Genomic DNA, 8,090 nt, shown 5'->3' with positions numbered 1-8,090 from the left:
ATAGAAAATGATTGTTTCAAAGCAAGAAATCACCACAGAATACGATGGTGATTCCAAAATGAATAGTTGACAACAGTAGGCTTGATATGTGCTTGATATATTAGTTGTGAATGTTCCATGTTGAAATCAAGTGAGAAATTATTGATTATATGATTAAAATTTTAGAATTACCAAAATGTTGGGTAAGATTTGCCCAAACAAATAATTTTTAGACTTCAAACTTGCGAAAATAAATTAAAGTAATAATTGATTAGTTGTGAATGTTCCATGTTGAAATCAAGTGAGAAATTATTGATTATATGATTAGCGTTTTAGAATTACCAAAATTTTGGGTAAGATCTGCCCAAACAAATAGTTTTTAGACTCCAAACATGCCAAAAAAAAATTAAAGTAATAATTGAAATTTCCTAGAATAGTAATTACATCGATTTTCAAAAAAGGATTAATAGGTGGAATAAGATATGCACAATCAATATGTTATCCTTGCATGCCTTAAATTAGAACACAATTTAGAAAAAAAATTACATATAAACCTGGTTTAGCTAAGAAATCTCATCAATTGATAAAGTGATACACTTGAAGGACCTCAAAATTTGTAACCCGTAGAAATCTCATCAATTTATAAAGTGATACACTTGAAGGACCTCAAAATTTGTAACTGGCAGATCTGATGATACAAAGCTTAAGCCTCAAAATTACAGAGACGTTGTAGCTAATTTCAGAATTATGGTCTCCAACCATTTACCTAAACTTACAAAATCTGACATCAAGATTGTAACTTCACAAAATACATACTAGGTTTTTCCTAAACATCTGTATTGAATAAAGTATTATCAATCTCCAAAAATTGAATAAATAATTATGGATCTCGAAAGGAAATCCAGGTAACTATTGGAGTAGCAGGAAACTGGTGGAGTAGCAATGATTGAAGATGACAGAGATATGGTAATATTTCCTTGTGCTTTAAAATGACCTAGACATTAATAACAAAACAAAATGACCTAGACATTAATAACAAAACAAAGAACATGATTTTTCAAATAGAGAACAAATTATTGGAATCTTCTGAGTTTAACAGAAGAATGCAAGGATCTCATTTGTCTTTCATGAAAGAAATACAAAGACATCACGGGGAATCTAAACACTCTTGGAAATAGAATGTTTAATCAATGAGTTAAAATACACAAAGAGTTGTTTAAGGTTAGTGTTGTTACCTTTTGGGATAGGGCTAAGGCTCTGAATTGAGCTACTCGAACTGCTACAAAATGTGAGGGATTTTTCCTGGCTATCATCATGGCTCTTTTGGATGAATAGATATTTTGAAGGATAGAATGAGTAAAATCGGCCAGTAACATTTTTGTTTATTTTTTTTCAAAGTAGCTGAGTCAACTATATTTTCACTTTGGCAATCAGATCAGGGAACACAACTCTGTTTTCCTTTCGGCAATCAAATCAGGGAAGAAAGTTTTAGAAGCTGTTGGGAGTTTTGTTTTTTGTTTTTGGAAAAATTGATCTACAGTGAATAAGATATCTGGATCCAGAAGAATAATACTTCACAATAGACACATTATGATGTACAATGAAAGTGCAGGCAATTGGCATTGCCAAATATTTGAAGATTGCTAGGAATTTGAGTGTAGAGGGTGCATTTGTTCTGGAAAGGATTTGATCTGTGCAAAGATTTGAAACGTGGAGGACTCGCCCTAATGTACAATGAAAGTGCAAGCAGTTTTCATTGCCAACTCTTTGAATATCACTGGAAATTTGAGTGTAGAGGGTGCATTTGTTCTAGAAAGGATTTGAAACATGGTGGACTCACCCTAATGTGCAATGAAACTGTAGGCAGTTTGCCTTGCCAACTCTTTGAAGATCGTTGGCAATTTGAGTGTAGAGGGTGCATTTGTTCTAAAAGGATTTGATCCATGCGAGGATTTGAAACATGGCAGACTCGCCCCGGAGGAGGTATTCTCCGTCACCTTCACCTCGTCGGATGCGGTCAAGGTGCAGATCCCATAGTCCTGTCAAGAAATGGAGGGGAAATGATGAAGCAGATAATGTGGTCAAGATCTAGATCCTGTAGTCCTGTCAGGAAATGGGGGGGAAATGATGAAGTTGATAATCCCATAAATACCATTTATGTGACTGGTCTCTCTACTCATGTTACAGAGAAGGACTTTGAAGAAAGTTTCTCAAGAGAGGGATGTACAATGAATGTTAAGAGATGCCTATCTACAGAAATGTAACTATCGTTTGCATATTAATAAAAGATAGTTGGTTTATTCAGGTTGGAATAAAAAAACATAAAATCAAAATAATAGTATCTATCTTTGAGTTTGGAGTTGACACGAGAAACCTTCCCAAGGAGGAAAGCCCATCCGGCACAGGTGAGCACATATGTATCTGGTGGGTGCGGCTTCAACTAGAAAAGCAAACTCTGAACACATTTAGAGAAATTGAGAGAATATTTGTTGGGGCCAGCACTTCTCGATTATTATAATTCCCCAATCTCATAATAAAACCTACATAATAGAGGAAGGTCGACCAACGAATAAGAACAAGGTGAGGGATGAAGAGGTTTCATAGTCTGGAACATAAAATCAAAATAATAGTACAAATGTTTTACTAAAACAGCAATGCACCTAAGAAAATTTAGATCTGCCATTGAAAACTCGGATTAAGGCAAATAAAACAAAATTTTGATGCGAATGAATAACATACCCATTATATAAATGGTCGCCAAAGAAGAAACCCTCGTCGCCACAAAAGAGACCTTGAAGTTCCTCGCTCTTTGTTTGTACAGGGCCAAGTCCAGCAAAAGTATCCCCACCCCACAGAGCAAGAACATAATCCCAATGAGAGCCCTTCAATAATATATTGCCCGTTCACTCTTCCGGAGGGAGACCACCGTTCCATGTGATAGGATCATATGCGCTCCTGATGCCTGTTGATGATGATATAGTAGATGAAGCCAGAGACCAATAAGAAATAGGTGGTGAACAGGAGGAGAAGACAGTTGTGGTTGAGAGCAAGTAAAAGGAGAAATAGGTGGCAAAGATGAGGAGAAGACAACAGTGGCTGAGAGTAGGGAAAAGGAGGGCACATTCAGGGCACACAGAGTACTCAAAGAGTACTGTAAGGAAGCTTCGGGATGAGAATCAAGAAATCCATTGAAGATGACGATGCTAATCCAAGCTCTGGGAGGAACCTTTCTCGACATTTTTCCAGGATAGGATTTTTCTCAAAGATGAACTTTAGATCGACAGAAATGAGTATGAGGGTTTAAGATTTTGGTGAGGAAAATGTCTTTTCCCTCGGTCACTTGGGTTTTCACATGACCCTAAGGTATTAGTTATCGATTTTTTTAAGTTTGGTTAGCTAAAATGATGTTTCCCAAATAATGAATCCACTACTAAAACACATAAAGACAAAATTCATCCAATAATGTACAACTGAATTTAATTAAGTTTTGATTAAAATTTATCGAAGAAGATGATGCATTTCATTAACTTTGTATCCTACTTAAAAGTTATGTGAAATAAATATTATATTGAAAAAGTTCATCCTCTTGGAAGTATGACATATTTTTCATTTACTTCGTATGATTTAAGGTTATTTTTTTATTTAATTAAGAGACTCAAAACCCCATTGGTATTTTGGTGAAAATCTTATTGGAATTTTGATCATAGCGAAACTATATCCAATGTTATGACTTCCACTAGAATTTTGAAGGAATCAATTGGCACCAAGACTTTCACTTAATCTTGGATAAACCAATATCACTTGATTTCCACTAAAATCTTTTACAACCCAATCATTAGCTATTGTTCATTTCAAATAAATGTTATTGTGTACCTAAATTGGCATTTAAGTGTTTGGCTTCAATGGTAGTGGTTTAAGCTTACATACATGTTAGCTAACCCTAATAATATTACCTTGGAACAAGTTCATAAATTGATTCAATTGATCTCATTTTTATGTTAATATTTCAATTACCTAAATATTAGCGGTGAGATTGAAAATGGGGTTATTTTATAATGTTAAAGAAACATGAACCTAATATGTATTGCATGTGGCTTAATTTTAACCTTATCCTTGAGTGTGATTTAAACAAATTATTATGTCCAAAAAAAAAACCTAGGTCTTCCTTTGGTGAACCTTATGAAAGTCAATGGTAAGGCCATAAAGGGTCCTTTTTGTATGATCATTAATGATGGGGAATATACTTGTAAATATAATATTAATATACTTGAGAGTTTATAACTCATAGTGTTGCCATTGCAGATGAGTTAAAACCATAAAACATGTATTCTAGTTTTGTCCCTTGCCAAATCTACATGGGCCTCGGCAAAGTTTGTGTTACCAGTGACCCTTGCTGATATTAGATGGAATGCAATCTTGTTAGGAAAACATCTTCCTTAGGCCACAGAGTTTCATTCTTCCTGGATTGTTGTTCATGTTGAAGTGTTTTGATTTTTGTGAAAGAAATGCAATGAAATCTTATTTTAGAAAAGAACAGGTATGTGTTTTGATGTCTCCAAATATCATGGCGTTGTTGTTTAATAGGTAAATCGGTGATTGGGGAAAAATACACTTAGAAACTACAAGTGACATGACTTGGTTGGACACCTTTCTAACCTTTATTTGTACCCCTTTGCATAATATCATATAGGAAAACACTTGTATATGAAGTTGTCTTCCACATATCCTTAGGAAAATTGGAAGCCCCCTAGGAACACTAGAAACCAACATAACATAATCATATCATCCATCTTGTTGGCATCACTTGGTTGGACACCCTTTTAACCTTTGTTGGTGTACCCTGAAGTAATGTAATATCCCATCAAACAACATTTGTATATAGATTTGTCTTCTGCATGTCCTTAAGGAGAGTGGAGGACCTTGAAGAACACTTGAAAATAACATAACATAATCCTATCAACCATATTGTTATAATACATCAAGAAAAGAATCCAAGGAGATCAATATTGCATACCAAGGAATCGATTATAAGCATAACTAAGGGTATTATTTGTCCTCCTTAGTTAGTGCCATGGAAGATTTGGCCAAGTATTATTATCAGAAACTCTTTGGTATATCAAAGAGATAGAAATTGATGCTTCTTTTCCCCTAAGACCCTACAAACCCTATATTATCCTTGCAAACCTTAGCCTCTATAACAAAAGTAACAAATGTCCTACACAATTTACAATGTCGTGAATTTGAGAATTCCACCAATTCTGTGACACTCCAAACAAATTTTTAGAAAAAGAAATGCCTAGCTCAAAATATGTATTTGAATACCACAAGGTATGCATGGTATGTCGTGTTTCAGCTATTGGCTCGGTTAGCCTTAAGGTATGATGAGAATGCCTCTTTCTTTAATGTCTCATACATGTATATGAAAGTGACTTGGATCTATGTCTCTTATAATGAAATGTTTCTCCTAGTGTTGAATTTTTTATCTTCTCGAATCCTATGAGGCTATCTAATGTTGATACATTGATACACTTGATGTTTGGCTAAAAAGATATGATCTATCTGTTGGATATCTTGATCCTATAAAGAAGGATAGCACCTTGGCTCTAGAAAATGATACTCTTGATACTTGTCATGATGGATTTCATATAAAAGGATAGTTCATTGACTCCTATACATGAGTCTGTTGGTAATGCTTGTGATAAGCCTGATGAAAGCATATGGAAAGAGCGATTGACACTCTTGTTGTTTTGATAAAGCTTTATTGAAAGACCTAATTTGATCTCATTGGTCATGAAAAGCATGATAAAATTTATGTGAGAGGTATAAGTGTAAGATTGATATTCCATATCTCTTACTACCTATGGCCTTGTCTTGACAACATATGGTTAAACTGAATGTCCTAAATTGATGGAGTGACTTGATAAAAAGTGTTATTGTGTTCATAATCTTTGAGATCTATATGTTGCTTTGATTCTAACCTTTGATGAAATATTGATGTTCGTAGCCATATGTTTATGATCTAACATATCTGTTGTTGTATGACTCTAGTAGAGACAGACTGATGACATGAATGAAGATATATGAAGTAGATCCCCAATCAGAGGGAGAATATCTTTTCAAGACTATTACTCATACTATTATTTGTATTCTATGTTGCTGAAGTATAATTTATGTGCATCTGATAGTATTGATCTGCAGCAGAGTCTTATATTTGAAGCCCTTACAGAAATTAGGGTTTCTACTCTTGATGCAGTCACAGATCTAGGAGATTCCATCCCTGGATGCACTCATGCTAAGGCCTAGACAACGTCCAGGCAGCTAAAGTCGCTCTCATGCTAACCTAAAGAGAGAAACCAGGGTTTGACTATTGTTGACCATCATCTGAAGCTTTCTAAAGCTATCTGAACTCTAAATCATGATGTCCCTGACATATTTTTCCACTGTTAACTGATTTCTGAAGTTGTTGAGTTAAATTGTTGATTATATAATGAAGTATTGTGCATGAAATCAGATGGTCACCTAGAATATGTTAGTACCACATATGTATTACAGATAATATCAAGATCTGCTAGCAGGAAATGGTTGAATGTTTTCCATAACATGAACACACAAATTGAACTTGTGTTTGCAGGTGACCATGACATACATATAGATATGTCACTATGCTTGTGCCACAAGAGGTTGGCATGATTTGGCATTAGTGGTATATATGAAAAGTGTTTTTTCATGATGCTTCACAATAACTTTGAATTGATAATTGAGATGTGCTTTGATTATAGACTATCTACGATAGAAATTTGGAATTGACATGATCTCTAGTAATCTGATTTGATGATTGTTTATTTTCCCTAATGTCAATGCTATGTGGACACTATGACTTATGTCGGTATTCAGAAATTGGCCTCCTTGTTCTTAGCACAATGGTTGAAAAAATGATAGTTATGATTTGGCATGAAAAATCGAACCTGCATGACTCATCCTTGATGTATGCATTTGCACCTAGTGATAGGATGAATTGTATTATGATTATGAGAATGACTTAATCAAGTTCGGATTGATAATGCATGACTTGTTGGCATGATGAAGTCATGATTTGATATGAGCTCCACCAGTATCCTGGTTGAAAGTATTAATACTATGATAATGATGTCTTTGATAATGGTCGTGATTTGGCTTATAAAATCTTATTGGTTGACTTTGTTGTTGATGGTACAACATTGAGTTATGTAAGGATGATAATGTTTCCTTAGCAAGGAATTATGCTTAGAGAATTACAATCCAGATATGTCTAGATTTGACAGTTATCTTATGAAGTTAGGATGATGAGTTCCAAGGTATGGCTTTGATATTGATTATGGTCTTGGTTTTATATCCTGATGATCTACTCGTGACAGGTGATGAGCCTCTAATGATCTAAATCAGAGGGAGATGGCTTATGAAGCCTGAAATAATGTATCACGACATGATGAATTGATTTCTGGAATTTGGGAAAGAAATTCCATATTGCAAAGCTATTGGAAAATGTTTTTGAATAATGAAAATGAAAATCTTTGGAAACTTTGATTTGAAGTTCAATATGTTGTTGAACTTGACATGGAATCTGACAGTTGAATCATTATTGTTCCATTATAAACATCCATCTGTATATGTATGATGTGCATAGAACCTTAATGAATTCATGAGTGAGTTGCTTCACTCACATAGATTTTCCATTTAACATGCTTTGAAATATCTGCATGAGGTGTTGTTATGTAGCATCATTATCAACCTTGGGAGAATGGCCATATCTCAACCAAAAATGGGTCCTTTTGAGTGCAAGATTGAATCCTTCGACACATTCCTCGCTCAATTGTCATTAAGTGATGGGTTTTCTCAGAAGTGCTTCACACCTATAAACTTTACTAGAGCTGTTCTTGAGTCTTTGGAGGTGGTTAGATTTTCAAAGCACACACATGCAAGAAGACAAGAAATAATATGCTCGACTAATTTGAAGTTATCTCCCTACGAATAGGGTATTCCCATTCATAAACCTAACAACTTGCTCTACTTCTTTCTAGTGAACAACTTTGGGACTTGCCATGAATCATGAGACAATTCCAACCCCATAACTA

This window comes from Pinus tabuliformis, chromosome 5_2 (assembly GCF_031772625.1).
Source record: "Pinus tabuliformis cultivar Carrire ecotype Pingquan chromosome 5_2, CPIR1, whole genome shotgun sequence".
In the NCBI taxonomy this organism is placed as follows: Eukaryota; Viridiplantae; Streptophyta; class Pinopsida; order Pinales; family Pinaceae; genus Pinus; species Pinus tabuliformis.
Note: the sequence above shows the minus strand (reverse complement) of the source record.